The 23,244-nt window shown below is 39.9% G+C and overlaps 1 protein-coding gene across 14 annotated transcripts in view; it reads right to left on the reverse strand.

Annotated features, from left to right (window-relative positions):
• The window catches only part of pard3ab (par-3 family cell polarity regulator alpha, b), a 354,566-nt gene that overhangs the window by 214,462 nt on the left and 116,860 nt on the right, over positions 1-23,244 (reverse strand). The gene's annotated exons all lie outside the window — the stretch shown is intronic.

Raw genomic sequence — 23,244 nt, forward strand, 5'->3', positions numbered from 1 at the left:
TACAGAAAAGTAGACTACAATTCAAGGGGTTTTTTTTGTATTTGACAAAAATAAAGTGTAACACCCAAACAATTAACATCCAGTACACTGGATCATCTGGAAATATGAGAGAAAATTACAATTCCAAAGAGACAGAAAGGGACACAGACAGGGGCATATGAATGTAAGAAACAAGAGGGTAATGCTGTAGGTTAAATGGGGGAAAAACCCACAACAAATGACAATAATAGAGTATAAATACCCCAAAATAATGGAGAGTTTTAAAAAGAAAAGTAACAGAGTGGTGGGAGAGCAAAGAGTGAAGAAGAAAAAGATTGGATTTGGGAAGAAAATGATTGCTTTCCCTCAGAAATTGTTGCATAAAACCCCAAAAGGTTAAGGAGCATATGTAAAAATAATAACTCTGTGTTACATAAGCTGCTCACACCGAGAAGTGTTATGTTAAGTATGAGTAATATGGGGTACAACAATCTTTTCAACATAATATAATATATTATTATAGTATAAGACTATATAACATATTATTATTATTATTATGAGGAATGTATCCTGCTTTTAACCCCTCCTGACTAATAAGGAGCAGTTTATGTTCTGTAGCTGTAAAAAGGCATTTCATTTTAAACAGATTTTGATCTGGAATTCTTGTAGCTATATTGCTGCAATAGTCCCACTGCCTCGAGGAAGAATAAACTTCATACATACCTCACCTACCGACTCCTAAGAATAGATTAGTGCCTATTTTTTACAAGTCATATATCTTTTTATGTGTAAAAAAGAAACTACGGCACAGAAGTCGCCTTTACACACCAGCTGTTGTAAGTTCCTGAATAGTCTTCTAAAAAGCATTTCAAAAGATTAACGTATTGAGGCCGTTCAGGCAACACTGTCACACTTCTCACTTAATGAAAAAATGCAAACTCTTAAAGCAACAATCTCCATAAAACACACTACTACACACTTAATGAAACATTCACATATACAAATATGGCCACGTTGGAATGCACACATAATTATTAGCATTAGCACACATAATTACATTTAGAGACACAGAGACACCCACAACACACACAAACACACACACACACACACACACACACTTCAAATCCAACTACCAGTTTCCAGCACATTAAACCTTCATTGTAGCCACATTTAGCCTGAGAGCTGTGGAGTTTTATAGCACGCTGGACAGGCTCCCTGGTGAGAGGAACAGGCTCTCGAGGGGAACACGCACACAAACACATTTACAGACCTCAAGACTCATTTTCCCCATTAGGCCCCTTACATAAATGTGCAGACATTTACTTCAAATTAGAGCTTGAGTCAGCCCGGGGCTAATATGTACACACAGTAAGTCAAAGGCCAGGTGTGTGTGTGTGTGTGTGTGTGTGTGTGTGTGTGTGTGTGTGTGTGTGTGCAGATGAAGAACAGAAAGAAAGGAAAGAGGGGAAAAGAGTAAGAACGAGGGGAAGTAAAACAGAAAGATGAGAGTAGAAGTGTGAGTGTGTGGGACTCATGGGAGAAGGCAGTGCAGTAAGACTTGGTTGTGTGTTGTTTTATGCGTACACGTCCAGATAAAACGTCCTGTGTGTAAGTGTCAGAGAGTCCTCCACTCTTCCCTCATTAAGGCTCAGTTCAGCCAGTACAGCTGAGTCAGCAACACCCCTCCCTCCCTCCCTCCCTCTCTCCTCCTGGCCCGCTCCCTGAGGACACCACAGAAGAAGAACCCCCAACCCCGTGTGATTTTGCAGCCCATGTGGTTGCTATTACATGGGAATCCGTTTAGCTGCAGTGCGCACTGTAAATGTGATAGGGGCCTCAAAAACCTATGGCCAATCTGATATCATTCAAAGGTAGAAACAGTCAGCGATAATCATAATTGTCAGCATAAAAGCAGAACAGTATGGTAGATATGATGAGGTTGTCAATGCAAACAGCCCTAAGTGTCCTAATGTATCAGACATTACAGTCTGACATAGAGATTTGAGCTCATTTTACATTTCCACATACTTTTCGTGTTGCACAAATCTTCAGAAGTAATGCTATTTTGGACAGGTTCTTACTACTATATGTACACTTCCATTGATGTTTTTGCTCCTCAAAATGTCAGAGTTGCAATTATAAAAACATTATGTTTCTCCAACACTCTCACTCTCATTCTTTGACTACTGGAAAGGCACGTTTGCCCACAGGGATCCCAGAAGTTTCTTATTATCAAATGATTTAAAACCAAGAGCAGTCGCTGAAATCATTTGCATGACATTATTTTCTACACAGTATACAAATGATGTATGTATGAGATAATCTGTGTGTATATGTGTCCATATGCAGATGAGTACATGGCAATAATATTTATTTGAACAAAAAACAAATGCTTGCTGGGAAGAAGATGAGAGCCAAAAAAAATGTGAATGACAAGTAAACAAACTAAACATCTGCTTCAGTATGTGTTGCCTTTGTCTAATCAATGTAAGTGAATATGCTGAATATCAGAGGCACAGCGGTGACTGACGGCTGCTCCCTCAGGACTCCACGCTGTTTCTGTTGGAGGTCGTGTTGAGTGAATTGTTGTCTGTGAGCTAGAAAACAGCCCAGAGTCAAAGCTAATGGCTGAGATTTGTTGACAAGCACCGCCCTGACCCTGGGAGAACTACCGCTACCTATCATCACACACACACACACACACATCGCTGTTGTTTGGCCTGTGAAACTGTGTCAAATAAAATCCAGAAGGGTTACAGAATTTAAAATGAATGTAACCGTATTTCCTGTCTTAAATCTTTGCCTTTTACAGTTTGATAAGGGCTGCAACAATTCTTCTTTTTTTATTATTTGTTAATATATTATTAATTGGCACATCCTATGCTAAACATGACATATGTTATGATGTTGTCAATATTGTCCTTCTATTTTCTCCTGACCAACAATTGAAAAGCCCCAAATTGCAATAAACAAAAATCCTTGGATACTCAAAGTACTATAAAAGATAGATTAATTTCCATTTTTGACCCAAGCTTGTTATGGAAGCAGCCAGCAGGTCGACACATACGAACTGTGCAAAGTGTGCATGTGAGAGAGTATGTGAGTAAATACACATGGATGTAGGGCTGGGCGATATGGAGGAAATCTAATACGCTATTTTTGACCAAATACCCCAATATTAATATTGTTGTGTTCTATCACAAAATATTTCCACAATGACTTTTTGTATCGTGGATACTGGATGGACTTAGTGGGTAAAAACAGATAATAGAACAGCTAGAACAGTCTGGAAGGTTCAGGAAATGACATCACTTTACATTACGCAGCCTTTAAAACCAGGAAAAACAACACTTGTGCCATATTACGGTATCACGATACCCAAAATCTAAGACGGTATTTAGGCTCATATCACGATATCGACATAATAGCGGTATATTGCCCAGCCCTACGGATGTATGTGTTGATGTGTGTAAATCCTACTCTTTATCAACTTTGTTCACTTTCTTGCCCACACACCCACACCCAAAAACCCAAACCCAAGCCAAAAAAAGTAACAATAATTGAAAAAGAAATTACAATGGAAAGTGTGAGCCAGTCCACTTTTCAGCAGTCACTTGCAGCTCATAAATCCTCATCCTTACTCTGGCTAGAACAATACGCTGGCAGTCGGGCCAGAGTGAGGGAACCGGAGGTCTGTTTGTGTGATCGCCCAGTCCTGTTTCATCAGAGCTTATGCGTTGTGGCTGTCCAAAAATTACAGTTGCCTTACTTCTGGCTACTAACTCCAAAACATCAATCTTTCCAAGCTGCTACATCCATCTATCTATCGACCGTTTGATTCATCCCCTCGTCACATAAAATAACGTCAAGTCATTACAATTTCACACAGAATTGTATTACATCAATAGACCGCATTTTCCCTTGAGTCAAGCTCCAACGCTGCGCAGTGGTTGTGTTCCTTTATATGATTTATGGAATCTGAACCATATTATCAGTAAGAGCAGACGCATAAAGGGAAAGAGAGATGGACTGATTACTTGAACAGAGGGGGAAATTTGCCCGTCATACACAGCGGAAATGACAAGAGGAACTGGAGCCACAAAAGCTACCAAATAATAAGGCCTGCCTCCCATGAGTAGCATTGGAATCATGATGTCCGTTAACAATAAAACAAAGTGTGGGTGCAACTAACGATTATTTTTATTATCAATTAATCCGCCAAAATTATTTTCTCAATTAATCTTTATAGTAATGAAAGTGAAAAACCCTGAAAATATTTTGTTTGCTATCACAAAAGCTCAAGTGGCACCTGCCAAATGTCAGACATTGTGTACATTTAAGACCTTTACTAGAATTTAATGGTAAACGTCATTTTCAAAATGGCCACGTTGAAGTGAAAGGACAATGAACTTGGTGTCCTTGTCTAACCAGTGTTAATGCACTGTGAAGAAGAACAGCATATCTTCTTCTGGTTACTTGGTATCAGCCAATAGTTTGGGTACTGGAATCAGTAAATGAAAGAGAAAACATTTGGATCAGTGCGTCCCTACTTTGACTGATTTGTACTAGTCACTTTTTAATTGATTAATGGGACTACTCTACAGAGCCTATAGTATCTTATTAGACTGTTCATTGGACCCACTTTTGGCCCAAACCCAGAACTGAATTACTGCTTTTTGTATTTCACTTAACATTAAACATTTTCTATTCATCTTTTGTAATTGCCTTTACCAAGTCATGGCTCCCATGGTCTCACTTTGCCAGACCTTCCTCGCAGGTGCAGCGGAAGAGGGTCTGGCTAGTCAACATGGCATTGGCACTTTCTTTGTAAAGAGCCTGGATCAAGAACTTTTGGGCTATGCAAATAAAATGTACTCGACACTATTGAAGTTTTAGATTTATCCACCAACAATAAATATTTGATTTCTTCATTTTGCCTCTATTTGATGTGCTGCAGTTCAGATAATGGATCTTGAGAGTCTGTTATTGTAGCATCTTCTTCCATATGCACTTATAAAAGCAACAACAACTGGTAGGAGGTTATCACACACACAAAGAATCTTAGAAGACACTTGCACTATGCACCAGAATCATCAAGAGAAATCCCTATGTGGATATATTATACTTTGCAAACAAAGGTGACCCTGATTCTAGAAACCCAAATCCTCCAGACCTGGCATGCACTACACCAGGTCCGTGCCAGGGAATTAGAAGGCAAAAAGCTAAGCTGTCAGCAAAAGGAGGGAAGTAACCACTTCACTTTTGCCTACACAGCTGTGTAATCCAAAACATGTTGTCCCATACTCTCCCCTCTTAGGTTGAAAAACTGCAGCCTAGAGCATTTTCCTCGGTTACATGCTTCAGGAACTGTGAAGAAAGTGCGATGTTGCAGTCGGCCTTTTCCCCAAAAGTGACAGCCATCCAAAAACCTTCAAAATCAACCCCGCCGGTCGCCACAGCCAAAAACCACAGAGTGCACACAGGCAGTGACCAATGTTACCCCCAGGTCAGCATACCACGCTGTTGATGTGAGGGGATCAGTTTCAAAATGAGATGTCTAGCATTAGAGGGAAAATACTAGAGCCACCATGAAAAAAATCTTTTTTAAAAGGATGGTTGGTCACATTAAACTTCAGATGACAACATGATAATACCTTTACAGACAGGTTTTCCTACATTTTAAGGTTTTGAAAGATGAACTTTTGGTCCTATTGGGGATTTTTTTATGTGAAAATGGATACTTTGCTTATTTAAAAAGTGAGCCATAGTTTGACTGTGGAAACAGTGCTAATCATAATTGTCAGCATAAAAGCAGAACAGTATGGTAGATATGATGAGGTTGTCAATGCAAACAGCCCTAAGTGTCCTAATGTATCAGACATTACAGTCTGACATAGAGATTTGAGCTCATTTTACATTTCCACATACTTTTCGTGATGCACAAATCTTCAGAAGTAATGCTATTTTGGACAGGTTCTTACTACTATATGTACACTTCCATTGATGCTGTTGCTCCTCAAAATGTCAGAGTTGCAATTATAAAAACATTATGTTTCTCCAACACTCTCACTCTCATTCTTTGACTACTGGAAAGGCACGTTTGCCCACAGGGATCCCAGAAGTTTCTTATTATCAAATGATTTAAAACCAAGAGCAGTCGCTGAAATCATTTACATTTTAAGGTTTTGAAAGGTGAACTTTCGGTCACATAGGTTTTTTTGTGAAAATGGATACTTTACCTATTTGAAAAGAGAGCCATAGTTTTTCTTCTTTCCTGACTGTAGGAGCCAGAAAAGCAGTTTTTGTTTATATTTAAAGAACAATAGTAATTATTATTTTTTTATTTTAAAGATTATTTTTTTTGGGCTTTTCCGCCTTTAATGGACAGGACAGCTAGGTGAGAAAGGGGAGAGAGAGAAGACATGCAGGAAATCATCACAGGTCAGACTCGAACCCTGGACCTCTGGGTCGAGGCATAAACATCTATGTATATGTGCGCCTGCTCTACCCACTGAACCAACCCGGCCACAATAGTAACTATTTTAAGACTTCCCATATTTTGGCGTTAGGGTTAGATTTTTATTGAATCAGCTAGGCCACTGATTGGCAAATCAGCCACACCATAGTAATTGTGGGTGTGGTATAATTAATAAAGGGAAGTTGGAAACACAAGTAGAAAGTTATTTTAGGTTAGTCCTAGCTTTAGTTGAGACAGTTTTTTTTAACCATCTGGTCATCCTGTTTCATCTTATTTGATATCATTTAAGAAGCCATCCGTATTATTTATTCTCTCTGATTCAAACACATGCTACATTAGCCTGCAACGTTTTGGTAGGATCGGAAAGATTTATTTCTATAGGTAGGATATTTGTATATATATATGTTTAATATGTTTAATTATTAGGTTACACTTTACTTGAAGGTATCTACATAAGAGTGACATGACAGTGTCATGAACGTGTCATAAACATTATAAACAAGTCCTAAACGTTTATGACATACTTCTTTTAGTAAGTGTCATTCGGTTTTTGTCATGACAGTGTCATGTGTTAATGACAGTGTCATTGAGTAACAAATACACGAGGGTGGAGAAATCAATTCATCAAGGCCATAGAGGGAGAGGAGAGGGGGTTTCTCCTCTTTCATACGTCCAGTTTGATTTGTTACCTGAGAGGTTACATGAAAGTCTTCATCATCATTTTTCCACAAATAGCAGTTGGTGGACAGCTGTACAGGAACACACTGGGGAAAATGTTACAGTCACTCACACCTCTACATTATCAACAATTGATCTAGTATGTATATAATAACTAAGACTCACACATTTATGGCGAGGAGAGGCAGCTCGACATTATGGCGTAGCTCAGATTTCCACACATACTTGGAACACTTTCCCTCAGCATTTTATAGCAAGGCAGGCCATGTGGCTTGAGATAAAAGCGACCTCTGGTACACATCAACTTGACATCCTCTCTCTGGCCGAGGCACTACGTCACACAGCAAATGTCATATAATGAGAGAATTCACTTCTATTGGTCTGGGGCTGTTTTGCATGGTTTGTACTCGTAATGCTACAGCACACAATGAGACAATAGTAGTGTATGGTCAATGATTTTCAAATTTGATTCCGAATCACAAGGTCCCAAATCGATTTTATTCCCGATTTGATTTTATTTTCGAATATCATATTCAATATCAATTAGGTTAGAAATATCCCAGTTACAATACCAATTCTGCTTGGATATGAAAGAGATTAAACAATTGTACATGTTCCTTCTAACCTGCTGCATTATTAAAAGTATCAATGTTTACATTAAGAACATCACGAGGGCCTGGCTGGGGCCAGTCCCATACTGTTTGTAGCATTAATGTAGAGCCCAATAGTTTCTGTGATAACAGAATCATGGACGGAACCGCAAAACTGAGAATTTAAAAAAGCTTTAAGACAGATTCCATAGGGCCCTACATTAAGTCAGTGCTAAAAGATAACTGGAGATTACAAAATGTGACCATTTCTACGTTTCCAACCGAGCCGCCCCACTGTAACTGTAGTTTAAAAACGTCTTTGAAATACATTACAAAATAATTCCCAGTGGCTCAGGCCTGGTAAGGGGGCAATTTAGGCCCGGTGGGCCCCCAGGCCTGCAATACACTGGGGGAAACACTGAATGTACTTTTTATTTAAGTGCAGCTCTACAGACTCTACAGTGAGTGAGTATTGAGTCACATTTCATTCAGATATCTGAAGGTGACAGGGAGACCCCTTTGAAAATGGCTATGCCAGTTTTTCCTTCGCCAAAATGTAGTTAAGTTATTTAACCCCATTCCTAATAAGCTAGTAGCATTGTTGGTACCAATGAATTCCTTAGGTCTTTTAGTTTCATATGATACAGACAAAGATCGATTCTTGGATTTTATGAATCAATATTGGATAATTCAAATGAAAATTCATTTTTTAAACCCAGCCCTGGACAATAGTGGGCTGCCAGAAAGACCCTAACCCAACACCTTTGGGATTAACGTCGGATGAATGTCGATTTATAAATGCAGGAAGAATGTCTGGGAGCGACAGTGCTTCTCTTACAACACCATTTCTACACAAAACGTTAAATTCTAAAAGGAATCAGAACTGACATCTGAGTCAACTTCTCCAGTAAAGCTTCAGTCTACATCTATCACATTTCGGTTTATTCCATTTCTACATTCAGTCATTTAGGTAGAGTGTGTGCAGTGAGTTCTGAAGTTATTTCGGTCACTTTGTTCCCTCACAGTCACCACATATCACATGAATCCACTCACACAGTCATATCTGCAAGTTTCACAAAGACAAATGTAAGACTTCTTGGACCTTTAACAGTTTCTAGGAATTTAATTTCAGACCATTTTGACAACCAAAATAAAGAAACAGAACTCGCAGAAGCAATTTTGTTTTGGACTGCAGTTTATAAAAAAATACAATGGGCAATTTCCCTGCATTTATTCTCCATAAAATCTCACATTCCTCAATATGATTAGCATTTTATATCAACTTAATTTTATAATAATCCAAGAGCTGAAAAGCATGACGTCTAACAGCACAATGTCTTGGTTATTAACTCCCACTTAAAACTCAACAGTGTCCAATACTAACGAAGCCTGCATGAAATAGTGGAAAGTTCAAGATGCCAGACTGTTCGGAACTTTCTCAGACTTTTAAAATCTGATTTGACTCATTGCTGTAATCAAACGGGTGTTTTGCAACAACTATTTTGCGAGCCTCTTTGGAAAAGAGTTCATCTGAGAGCAGCAGAACGCCAAAGAGTGTGTGTGTGTGTGTGTGTGTGTGTGTGTGTGTGTGGGGGGGGGGCGGTTTGGATGTGTGACAGATGTGCTAAGATTAGCTGAGGATGGTGGACGAGCAGCGCAATCCCAAACTCCCACGGAGAGTTCTGTAGAACACACAGCGACCTAGACTCACTGAGTTTAGACAAAGACAGTCACAGAAGAAGAGGGAGACCAAGATCAAATATAACAGAATGAGACATGACACTGCCCGGGTGTGTGCTCACTTTATACCACACATAGGGCTGGGCAATATAACGATATTATAAGCAGAGGTGGAAAGTTACAAATTACACTTACTCACGTTACTGCAATGGAGTAGTTTTTACTGTGTACTAGGGATGCACCGAATCCAGATTTTTGGGGTTCAGCTGAATACCGAATCCACTGGTTAAGATTCTGCCCAATCCGAAACCGAATCCTCCTCCCATCCTCAGTCCATTAACACAGTATACACATTAATGAAGTAAATAACATCCACAGCAGTGGATGTTTCATTTTATTTTAAGTTAACTGTAAAAAAAAAAAAAAAAAAAGAATGGTAATGGTCGTCTGGTTAACACCAGCTTTTAGCTGTGACAGTCCTTCCTTTGCCGTACCTGAAGTTGCTGCATTTTGGCTGCTGTCTGTAGATTCCTTCATCACAACTCGTATTCTTTGGGATGTTTCATACCAGATGTTTTAACAGCTGTGATGTTGTGTATTGTGTAGGGTCCTCGCCACCACCAGACTAATCAGCATTGTAAATTGAACATGTAGCTGGACTTGAAGGGCCTTCTTTTGACTGAAAGTACTGCCAAACTACACTTTTTCTGCTACAGAGTTCCATTTCCACTTTCTCACAGCCTACTGCATTGAACGCTCCACCTACGTAAACACCTTCCCGTAATCAATGGCGCCGTCATTACTGGATTCGGTGCATCCCTGTTGTGTACATCTACTTTTAAAAGTGTTTTTTTAAAATCTGTAATTTTACTTAAATAGGTTTGGTTCGCTCTGTTACATTTTAAATCACATCCGTTACTAAGTTAATATAAAAGTAAATAAAAAGCTCTCTAACGCTGTTTTGTATCTGTCGACAAACTCCGATCCAGAGCGGCTTTGTGCCCTTGTCACAAAAGACTGGGATGTACTGTACATAAATAAGTATGAATGAGATATTAAGTATGAATGTAAAAAAGTGTGTCTTCCCTTGCCGTTAAAAAGAGTAAATTTTAAATGAGTTACTTTTTACTTGAGTAGATTTTTATACTGGGAATTTTACTTAGTAAGTAAGTAATAGTACTTTTACTTAAGTGGAATATGTTTGTACTCTTTCCACCTCTGATTATATAGATATCGATATACGAGGCTAGATATCGTCTTAAATTGTGGATATCGTAATAGGACATAAGTGCTGTCTTTAAGCGCTGCGTTACAGTAAAGTGATGTCATTTTCTGAACTTACCAGACTGTTCTAGCTGCTCTATTATTTGCCTTTACCCACTTAGTCATTATATCAACATTACTGATGATTATTTAACTAAAATCTCATTGTGTAAATATGTTGTGAGAGCACCAATAGTCAACACTACAATATCATCGCAAAATAGCCATAGATGTATTTGGTAAAAAATATTGTAATATCGGATTTTTTCCACATCGCCCAACTCTATCACACACACTATCAAACTTCCAGACACTCAACCTATCATTGCTAAAACACCTCCTTACTCGTTTATTCACTCAGTCTACCCCTCAAAACACACAACAATTATGTTGGAGCAAACACAATTTAGGATGACATTGTAAAGGAGTTGAGGACGATATAGGGCGGTGTAGAGCAATTACACTCGGCATGTTGACCCGCTATCAATTTCACTTTAATCCAGACAATAGAAAACGTGTGGGGGGGGGAAAGCACAGGGCCTTCTGAGCCCAGGCCAAACTGACAAAGTGAAAACGGCAATCAGACAGAGCGGGGGAGTATGGGGGGGGAGGGGGAGTGAGGCACTGAAGGTAATTCATTCTCCAAAATTACAAGAGTGCTGAGTTGTGACTCGTATTCCCTGAAAGATGTTGCTCTTGTTACACCACTTTGTGCTGAACTTTTACTGGTGGAAGGCTTCTGAACGAGACAACAGTTTACAGCCATGTCTGGTAGTTAGAAAGAAATGACCGACCTGATGCAAACGATGCTTGTGGTTATGTTTAAATTCATATTTTCTTTGTTGTATTGTTTTTTTTCGGGGTTTTTTTACCTACACAGATTCCTTTTTAGGGGGCTTTTTATTTTATCATGTTTTCCATCTTAGATTTAATTATTAAAGATAAAATAAATCCAGAAATAGGTCAAGCCTTTAAAAAGACACGCTTATTCTCTTTCTAGCCGAGAGTTGGATCGATACCACTCACTCGCGTGAAGCTGGAGCCAGAGTGTGATTAACTTAGCCAGTGGTGGAAGAAGTATTGAGATTATGTACTTAGGTAAAAGTACTAATACCACAATGTAACAAATACTCTGTTACACGTAAAAAGTCCTGCATTGAAAATGTTACTTAAAGCTATAGTGTGTAGTTTCTGTCTCCCCCATGAGGAATTCTAAGTAATGACAACAAAACTGTTGGCGCGTCCACATGATACAAGCCTTCCGTGATCCCTCCTCCACACAGTTACTAGTAGCCAAGGAGGACACGGAGGATTAAAAAAACATGATGGATTCTTCAGAAGAGGTCATTATCTTCAATGGAGTTTCTGTGCGGGAAAGTCACCGGACGCCACAATCTTCTGAACATAGTCATACTGAGAAATCCAGAGAGAGTTGTGTGGAGCTGATAGTCTTAATTAGCTTTGTAGCAACTCATTTGGCAATGGCTTGAATGTAACAGACGTTCATTAATATCATAAAGTTACACACTAAAGCTTTAAGTAAAAGTATGTAAGTATCATCAGAAAAATGTACTTGTAAAAGTACTCAATGCAGAATGAAAAAAGAGCATTAAAGCGTGAAAAAGGGTCGAAGGTCAAAACATTTCAGCTGGAGGCCGTAATATTGTTGGGTAGTTTCATTCATAATAAAACATCAGATTTTATAAACTACATGTGTTTTGGGTGCAGGAATCTTGTGATCATGTGTAAAGTAACTAGTAACTAAAGCTGTAACAGATGAATGTAGTGGAGTAAAAAAGTCCAATATTTCTCTCTGAAATGTAGCGGAGTAGAAGTAGAAAGTGGCATGAAAAATAAAAACTCAAGTAAAGTACCTCAGCAAGTAAGTACCTCAAAATTTGGATTTAAGTACAGTACAGGAGTAAATTACTTGGTTTCATTCCACCACTGAGCTTAGCTTAGCATAGAGACTGGAAGCAGGGGGAATCAGCTAGCCTGCCTGAGTACGAATGCAGGATCAAAGTACTTCTTTAGTGGCTCCCACTGAGGAGTTTTGTTTCAGGCTGAGGTCAAAATTAAAACTGTAATTTCCATTTTTTTCTGTTTTCACCTCTGTCTTCATTGTCAAATTTGAAAATCATTGTTGTCAAGTTAGCCCCAGCTGCTCCTTCACTCAGCTGGAACAGCTAAACTGACCATTCTGGATATCAGAGCTTTAAAAAAACACGGTTGAAGAGTGCCGACAGTCTTGCAGCACGGTGAAAAGTGTGTTTAATTCAAGCTGCTGAAAGCTGATAGATGTAGGTACAGCACAGAAAAGGGGGGGGGAGAGAGAGAGAGAGAGAGAGAGAGAGACACACACACACACACACACACACACACACACACAAACTATTTCCTATGGCCAAACACCTGATATAGCACTGTGAACCCATTTCTGAAACCTCTGTAAGAGGAGATTGTCCTCTGGCTTGACAGGTAGAGCGAGGTACTACCACTGCCATGGGTACAGCCTCATTTCCCACTGAGGCTGCTGAAATGCACTCAAGTTACTCTGGGTATTTGGAACAAATCACATCCATCAAATCGGCTCGAACCAAACTAAAAGACAAATTATGCCTTGCAAACTTTTTGACAAAGCCAACATACTTTTTAGTCCTAGAAGTCTTTGTCTTATGTTATTTCTGTTAATGATTTATGTATCCACTTAGCATCACTGTAATCAGGGCTTGACATTAACACCCGCCAACCCGCCAAATGCGGGTAGCTTTCGGCAGTGGCGTGTAACAAACTCACTCTCACTAGCCACTTTGGCGGGTGGCGTGCCTTTATATTGTAACACACCAGACCATCAAGCCGCGCCGATCCCGTAAAATATCCCCCAGAGCTCCATTCAACGCTCGCACGCGACTTGGTAAGCCGAGGCAACAGTTGCGTCTTTTACAGTTTGTAGAAGAAGTACAGAGAAATTAAGATTTTTGCACACAAAACACATGTGGTTTATAAAATCAGAGCTGAATATTTGTAATATTTTAAAGTGTTATACATTTTAGACTTGACTTGGGTGTTTACGGTGCTCATTGACATTTAAAAAGGGTTGTAAATCTGGTTCTTAAAGTTAATTTTAGCACACCAGTCAATGTTATTTAAATAAAACGTAATTTCCCACAAAATAGCGGCTAGTGAAAATGCTGAGTGGCTAGTAGCTTTGGAAAACCACTATCCACAGTTGGTGGTGAGCAAAAAAGTTAATGTCAAGCCCTGATTGCAATGCTGTATGAACGGTAGTGAACTTCTATACTAAAATAAGCCTTGTATCACTGTCTTCTAAAACTACTCAGACTTTATTCTAAATGAAATGTATTCCAATATTTCAATTTGTACTCAGGTCTCACTTGCAAATGATATCTTTATCTCAATCTAATTTCCAGATTAAATAAAGTTTTATATATATATATATATATATATATATATATAGCAGTCGGTCCAATTGCTCAATAATTTGGCTCACAAATGTGCCCGTTCTAATGTAAATGTGCAAACACAACTGCTGTTGTGCCATTGGGAAGGGTCAGTTCAAGCCTCCTGGAAGGGACAGGGACATTCTAACCAGAAATACTCATCTATACCTACCTCCCTGTTGTCCACTGTACATTATTAGTGAGCCGTATTTTCCTCTTGTTGTTAGCTGCCAGTGGCTGCCACAGATTAGCAGTGTTCAAGAGATGTTGAACTCTTACTTTGAGCTAGCCTGGCCAAACGCCGTCTACACATTGGACTAATTACACTAAGAGCAAACCTAAGACTGGCCTTGCAATAACCCAGTCTAAGAAGAAGCTTCTGTGATGGAGAAAGAGCTTGCATAATCACACCTTCCATTCAAGACAAAATACAGCTGAAATCTGACGAGGATTCCTTTAAATGAATAGCTATACCATACAGTGTGTGTGTGTGTGTGTGTGTGTGTGTGTGTGTGTGTGTGTGTGTGTGTGTGTGTGTGTGTGTGTGTGTGTGTGTAGGTGAGCGGGGTGGGGGTGAGGGGGGGAGGTGGGTGGTTAGCTAGCACCACTAATGAGCACCATACATCACATGCTATCAGGGCTAATCACTCTGAGGGCTATATTTAGCCATTTAGCTTCAATTACCTGTTTTCCATGGGACTAATCAACACTTTGCAGGTAACACTGCCGCTGTAAATGTGACTATGTGTGTGACTGTGTGTGTGTGTGTGTGTGTGTGTGTGTGTGTGTGTGTGTGTGTGTGTGTGTGTGTGTGTGTGTGTGTGTGTGGCTGTATATGTTTAATTAAGTAGGACACCCTGTGTATGAACATAAGGGCTTAATAGCTTTTGGAAGGAAACTGCAGCTCTCGTCCTGAACTTACACTGAGCTGAGATAAATCAGATTAGTTAAAACTTGATGACCTGGACTCAAAAAACCCAACAACCATTTCTGCAAAAGAAAATAATTACAATTTACAGTAGATTATTTGGGGGGGGGGGGGGGGTTGTTTGGCCTATGTTGTATTTGTGGTTCAATTTATTTATAAAACCCAACTTTAAAAAAAAAATGAGGAACAGATAAGCTCTTCAACAAGGAGAAAATCAACATTTAGTTGTTTTTTTAATTTAGTCTAAGCTGGACTGTAGATCGGATCAGGGTTGACGTATTATACGCAGCATGTTTTGTTTTCATTGTGTCTGCTTTTTATAAAACAAAGCGGACATTACTTTATCTTAAACAATATCTCAGTTATTTTTTCCCCGTTAGCTGCCAGATAATAGTTTCAGCCCTTCCAATACAAACGTTCCTGGGCTGTATTATTCAAACATTTTGTTAAATGAGTCTAAAATCCAGTAACAAAACTAGCTCCTATTATGGAACTTTGAATCTTAAAAGCGTCAATCCCTCACTGTCACTCTCACAAATCATCCTTAACCCCACAACAGAGCCCACGCTGTACTAATGTTAACCAAACATGATCCTCTGCATGACCCTGCATTGTACTGTACTGTCGGTCAGAGGTCTTGTTTTTTCTGCTGTGTCTGTTTCAGGACAACAAACAAGTTATTCATCTAACCTCCATGACACTAGAGAGGAAACAGGCTGCACATTTAATGGATGTAGGGCTGTGCTAAAAAGAGCTTGAAATGTCAACAGTGAAAGGGAGGGAGAAGAGAGAAAAGGAGAAGACTGCAGGAGGATAGTGATGATGGAAAGAAAGATGGAGGGGAGAAGGAAAGGAGAGAAGGTAGGGTTGATGAGAGGAAGCCTGGGGATGGGAAAAAAGGGGATACATATAGATAGAAGATGCCAGAGAGGGGAGAAAGCAAAGGAAGGAATAGACCTTTTTTTTAAAAAGGACAGGGAGAAAGGAGACGACACGGTTAGCCAGGGACGTGGGCGAAAGAAGAAAAGAGGCCAGACAAATCGCCCGTGAGAAAGACCCGGGTGAGGGGGAGCGAGCTCTCGGGATTAAACCGACAGTGCTTCAAACTGAGTTGTTTCTTCACAGAGTCTGGCTGAGAGGCTCAGAACACGGTGAACTGGACAGCTTCCCCCTCTCTTTGCTGGGAATTACTCTGTCACTCCTTTGGCCTGGCCCGGGACAAGTGGTGCTAGTTGGAAGGGTTAGCCTAGCGTGAGTGTGTGTGTGTGTGTGTGTGTGTGTGTGTGTGTGTGTGTGTGTGTGTGTGTGTGTGTGTGTGTGTGTGTGTGTGTGTGTGTGTGAGTGTGAGTGGCAACACAGCTGGCAAGGCTCGAGCATTGGCGCAGTTTTCTGTTGCACAATGAAACGGCCGTCAGTTTAGAGGAAACTGCTCTGTTTTAGCAATAAATCAGCTGAATTTAAGAAGAAGTGAAGTGAGGGGGAGGCAGAGGGAGAAAGAAAATGGGTGATAGGCAGGAAGGAGGATGAAGTTTCATAAGAGACAGACAGAGAGTAAGAGAGACTGATATTATACAGTACATACTGTCTGTATTTATCGTTGTATCTATTAAAAGACCAGGCTTCTACTCCAAAAATCCAAGTCCATAACTCTCTCATGACTTCTCGTGATTAAGTCGGAGTGCTTCCAACAACTGAATATGTTAGAGTATTACTGTGCAAATTCAAGTTTCAGGCTTAGAAAGAGGTCCCTACACACTGCACCGCTACTGTTATCCAGCACAACTTGTTTTGAACCGTCAGAACAACACTTGATAAAATAAAGCCATACAGTTATATGTGAATGAAGTCAAATCAAGTGTCTTCTTACAGTTAATACAGTCATCTCTGATACTAAAGTTTATTGTTCAACTGTAAAGTATCCTTCCTCAGTAGGTCGTTGTAAAGACCAAATTTGGAAATCACTGCTAAAAAGGACAAAAAAAGTGTTTGTGTAAATAGAATATCTGTCAGTATATCAATGTATTTCATTTTATTCAAATACTTATTTAGGCATTGGCCTAAAATCCCAAATCGTCTGGGCAAAACAAAAAATTATATTATAATGGTTGTTTTTAAAGACAACAATAACCATGTGTTTTTTATGTTACAACTCCGATTGGAAGTCAGAGTCAGAACAGCATCAGTGCATTTGGCAAGTTTTCAGTGTGTTTGCTAGCATAGTTTGCTATGATAAACTGCATTAATCCCCCAGGGAGACTGGCCAATATCATTATAACCAAACATGTTGGAGGATAATCTGGGGACCAACTCCAGTTCTAAAGCCGTGCTTCGGTGAACGGCAGTGGGATATTTCTATCGACAAAGTTTAGAATGGAGGACAATTTTGCTATCAGGTGAGACACCAAAACTTGAACACGATTGGGCAGATATTATGCTGTACTGTTCACCTACTTTCACTGAACCTGCCTCTACTCTTGCTACTCTATCCAAGTCTGTTTTGACAGTCCCATGTCAATCCTGTGAGTTAGTTGCACTCAGCTCAGCTATGGATAATACATATTGGTGGAGAGAAGGAGACAAGCCAGCTTGGCATCACATTCCAGTTTTCCAAAAATAATAATACACCAGAAAACCCAATGTGCATTGCTATTGAATGCTTTTCAACTAGGGTTGGGTACCGAGACCCAGTGCCAATATGGCACCGTGGATTTCGGTGCCTCATATCAGTGCCAATTAAATGCCTGCGCTGCTCTCTGATGCTCCGAAACAGACTTAAGAGCTAACAGAAGCATCGCTGCACATGATGCTAGTTAACACTACACTTGGCTAGGGCTGGTCCGAATACCATTTTTTGAGCTTCAAAGCTTCGGTAGTAATGAGCATCGAATAATCGAAGCTTCGGAGAGAGGGGGCTGAACATATTATTATCTCTAATAAAGGCAGGAATCTCTATGTGTCTGTCTGTTTGTTTGCATTTGGATTATTTTGAGAACCTTTCATCCAAACGACTTCACAAGGGAGTGCAGTGTTGTATTTGGTGCAATATAGATAGACAGGCCAGACGCGTTCAGAATTAATAAACTTTTAATAAACTACAGAACAGCGCGAGCAGGAAGCGGCGCGCCTCACGCGAGCAGGGCTTATACGCCCCGAGAACGGAGACTTCACTAATGATATATAACACACACACACACACACACACACAGATCTGATAACTGAAGAAATATTTCTAATAAGGTAGTCTATATTTTCGTCATTAACTGCCGTAGCCTATTCGCAAGTCACATTATTTTCCATGAAAATGAAGTGCACATTTTTATCAGGTGTAAATGGCGGCTAAAAGCAGCTCGTTCTACTGACAGAACTCAGGGGATTTCTCAGCTTGATGTGCTGTTGTGGTAGGCCAGTTTCAAATTGCATATTTGACCCTCTGCCTTTGTCTTGTCCTCACTTCATTTAAAGTTCTCCCACACAGATGAAGTCTTCGGCATTTTTGTCTTCTTTTCGCTGAATCGTGACGGTAATGACGTTCAACTCATGGGCGTTTTAACTGGGGCATGTGACGTGACGTCCCAGTAAAATCTCAAAGTCTTCTATATTTTGCAGTAGATTAATTTAGATTGATAATAACGGGTAAAAAGGATAATACATTTTGTTTCTATTATTTTATTTTCCACAATTCCGCAACGCAGCTTAACCTAAAATACAAGCTCAGGCACTTCTGTCCATGCAGACTGCGCTGTTCTGCTCTAGCCAGAGAATAGTCCAAGAAGAAGCAAATATATTTATTAAGTATAACGAGGTTGGGTTGTCCATCCTATTAAAATGGCTAGGCTATATAAGAAAATTGTAAAAGAGAGTATTATATTTCAAACATATTCAAGCGCGAATGAGAACCGTTTGGAGGGGCATGCCAGGTTGTGCAAAAAAAAAAAAAAAAAACGAATATTCGAATGTCAAATTTTCAAAACGAATACCAACCCACCGAACGAATATTCGGGTCCAGCCCTACACTTGGCAGAAGGTAATGTTAGCCTAACGTTAGCTAGTAGCTGGATTAAACCCGGTTAAAATGCTGACAGCTAAACGGTGTACAGTGTGACTGTATTTCACTGTAGAGGATTCTAACACCGGGACATATAACAGTCTGCAGCTAAAGACACAAACTAGCACTATGGTCACTGCTGTTGTCGGAAAAACAACACAGACGGTGCGTTTACTTGAAACTCGGTGCATTCAAAGTTATTGTAAAATACCCTTTTCCCATTTAGTGCTTGTTTTTGTCGTTTACCAGCAATTTACTGGTGAAATAAGTTAGTGTTATAAGTTATTGTTATTCAATTTTTAATAAATCATTTAGTTTTGACTTAATGGCCTTAGCAATAAACAAGCCGTTCTTAAATGCGCCTTTTTTTATCTTTTTAAAAGTATCGGTTCAGGCATGGTTAAGGCACTGGTATCGGCAAAAATCCAAACAATACCCAAACCCTATTTTCAACAGCCTTTAAGTACTACAGTATATAGGGTGGATTTGTTCCTCGGAAGACTTCATTAAAGAATATTTGCAGAACAATTACAATCACTAAGCTATGCAGGCAGACCCCACTATAGACGGGTTTCCTGTTTCCAAACATTACAGGGTGCGTGCGCATACCAGGGGCAGAAAGCCAGATTGGTGAACCTTAAGTATTTAAGCTTTCCTTATTGTTTGTATATACCTGCTGACTCAATAAACGTGATTTTAGTTGGATCTGTTTGTCTGTCTTTAATTTTGCAGTGTTCTATGATATATGATATATATGATATATATGTATGGCTATAATTATCGTTTTAGGCTAATGTAATAGCCAATGTTAGCGGCAGGGTTACCCCTGAGTGTACCCCTATGGTTGGTTTATGCCTTAAAATAATGGCCAGGATTCCCGGGCGAAAGGTACGATATGTGTCTCCATTTCAAACATCACTGCAGGTTGACTGTTTTTAGCAGCAGAGGTTGATTGTGGGCGAGAGGGCGACAACACTGTCGTGGTTAGCTTGCCGAAACTGTACTGCCGCTGCCTCGGCAACGTTAGCTAATGTCCGCTAGCATATAGGCTAACTATAGCCAGTTAGCTTTGTGTGTAACGTAAGAAAAACCCACCTATCTCGTAGGAGCGAAGCTTAATATTTTATTCAATAACATTTTGGTACAAAAGGAGCACTAACGCCACAGGTCTTATGTTGACAACGTGGACGCAGATATAAGAAACTCCAAAGGCAGTCGTAATATTTACCTAGCAGGCTAGGCTAACGCTGTTGCGCTAACGTTAGCAAAACATCGGCGTAGCTTTAGCTAGCAGTCTAAACTTGTCTCAAGTCCGGACCTTTAACTATCTACGGTCCGGACTTGAGTACTACAGCCCTGACAGGTAGATATTAGCTGAACAACTGAACAAGCTGCAGCTTCTCTGACTGATCCAATGGGAGCCTCTTAGACTCTTACATATGACCCCAATCTGCCCTTCTTATGGCTTGAAGCCATAACCTCCGCCGGTTTATGGCAAAAGCATGCTTCCTCCTAGGTATGTTAAACATCAGGCACCCATCACTGGCTCTGTTTGTGCAATTTACCACGCAACAACTCCTTGGCATTTTGACTTACACTATGCTGCTACTACTAGCTACACGAAACACGTCTTCTTTCTGCCCCTCGGTTGCGTGTGCAAGCAGTGATGACGTTGCCGAGAAATCCATGTATACATTAAGTCCATATTTGTATAAAAGCAGCCGCAGAGGTACGTAACCACTAATACTAGCTGTGTAAGCTCCTTGCTGTGCCCTGTAAAATCTGCAGGAACACTTAGTGCAATGGAGGACTTGGGGACTTTCAAACCACGTCTGTGTCATTAGGAGGCATCTGTGACTTTATGTGCACATGTCTGGCCGAGGATTTGAAACCTTGAGATGTGAGACTGACCCACATACGAAGTCGTTCTCCAGCCAGGCGTAGGTCTCTTAAGCCTCGCTGTAATTTAGGGCCAAGGGAGCACCTCAGGAGTGACGGCCGCTTAATGAGAAATTATAGTTCTGCTGATGCTTTTAGAAAACCTGACTCCATTTGATAGTAATTACATCTCATATGGTTTCATTTTGCCCGCTCCTTATTTGGATTAGGCAATATTATGACTGAAATAGGAGAGGATGAACTTTGCCAGGATTAACGGCAGTTTGAGACCTCCCACACACTCTACACCCATGCACACAAACTGTGATAAATGAATGAGGTTGTGCAAGTGAGTCCAGCAAGAGCGGTCACACAGAGTTGTTAAATATAAACTGCAGATGTTATCATTGAATGCGTTGTTGTGTCAATTAGCTTTAAGTCCCACTGCAACAATACAAATGATTCAACCTGTGGAGGCTCTTTGTGGTCAACAAGGGACCAATAAAGTGTCTCCAAGGTGGCGATCTCACATGGCTTGGTTTGAAGCAGTAAAGGGTGCATTATTCTAATTAGTTCCAATGGGTTTGCTGAGGTGTGCTGCTTATGTACCTTTGGAGTTGAAAAAAGAAAAGAAACAAATGCTCTGTCATTGCAGCTTTTTCTAAGATGCCCAAAGGGAAGACTGCAGGAACAAGCCTACCTAACTGAATTAGTTACTAGGTAAGTTTTAGACTTGTTGTCGGTTATTACTGTGTTTTACAAAGGCGTCATTCCTGTTGCCAGTATAATAGTAATAAGCATGAGTTTCATTTTCAACTGCTTATCTGGTTTCAAGTATTATTGCTTAGTCTTTGACAAGTCAAAAATAGTGAACAAATGGCCATCACATCTTTCCAGAGCCCATGGGGACTTCTATAAATGTATTGTTTGTTTGACCAAAAGTCCAAAACCCTGAAGATATTGAGTTAACGATGATATGAGACTAAAAAAAGACAGCGAATCCTCTCATTTAAAAGACTGGAACCAGAGAATATGAAGCATTCGGTCACTATTTTTGCTTGAAAAATTACAAAAGTATCGATCGAATTTCTACTCGTGTCAGCGCCACTTCTCTCAACGATGAAAAGGAAACCTTGTCAGGTCATCATGATTCAAGACATAGGAATGTTTTACAACTGACTAACGGTACTGCTGTAAACCAGCGTTTCACAGCATCACATGTCTAATGTTGGTCTCTGTATTTAAAGATTGGTAGATCCATCATTAGAGTGACAACAGGTCTGGCAGATTATCTGGGCTGATATTTGGCAATTTGCAGATTATCTTTATCGGTGTTATATTTCACCGATAACCGATAAAGTTAATGAATTAAAAAGTGCGCTACTTTGGTTCCGCTACAGCTCTGTTAGCAGTCTGCAAAACTTTTAAACAAACTGTAATAATTGCTTAAAAGCATTTAAACAAACTTTTGTTGGAGTTTGTAACATTCCAAAATGTTAATTTTTACTAAGATTTTCATTATTACTGTAAATGCACATTGGTTCCAAATATCGGTTATCTGTTTCATTAACTACCAAGAATCGGTATCGGCCCAGTCGACCCCACTTTAACTACTACCTGACTCTCTATTTCATTTGGAAGCTGTTTCTGTTAAAGTGCTCCTTTAACACTCCCCATGCTGTTCTAGCTGGTTCAAAGACCACTGTTGATGCTTGGAGACCTGACGTTTGCAGAGATAATAACCTGGGCGGCAGTGGCTTTAGAGAGAGACTTTCTCATTACGACAGATATTGCACTTGAGATTATGAAGTGCTCTTGCTAAGTCAGAGGGAAGAGCGGGTGGATTTGAGACGCGGTCGGTATTAGAGCTGCAAGTTTAGGCTTTAATCCAGGCCAAGGTGGAGCAGGAGTCAGGGTTTCTCCCTGTCGGAGTCTATCACTTACACCCACACCACACACTCAAATCTCTGCAATGTATGAGTCCTAACCTACATAATAACTACATAATTGTGCATTATGTCAGTTCATTGTGTCATTTGAGCAATATGTAAGCTATTGGGGTTGGGCAATATGTTTGTTGTGCAATATCTTATTGTGCAAGGGCTGTGCTATACTTATTGCGGAGAATGCAGTTGATGGAGTTGTTCTACTAAAAATGCCAATGAAAGGAGTAGTTAATGTGCAGGTACCTGTCTAATGTGTATGAAAGCATGTTTGTGTTGCATGAGAGTATGTGTTGAGAGTCCAAAACAAATTTCCCTTCG

Source organism: Sander lucioperca, chromosome 9 (genome assembly GCF_008315115.2).
Source record: "Sander lucioperca isolate FBNREF2018 chromosome 9, SLUC_FBN_1.2, whole genome shotgun sequence".
In the NCBI taxonomy this organism is placed as follows: Eukaryota; Metazoa; Chordata; class Actinopteri; order Perciformes; family Percidae; genus Sander; species Sander lucioperca.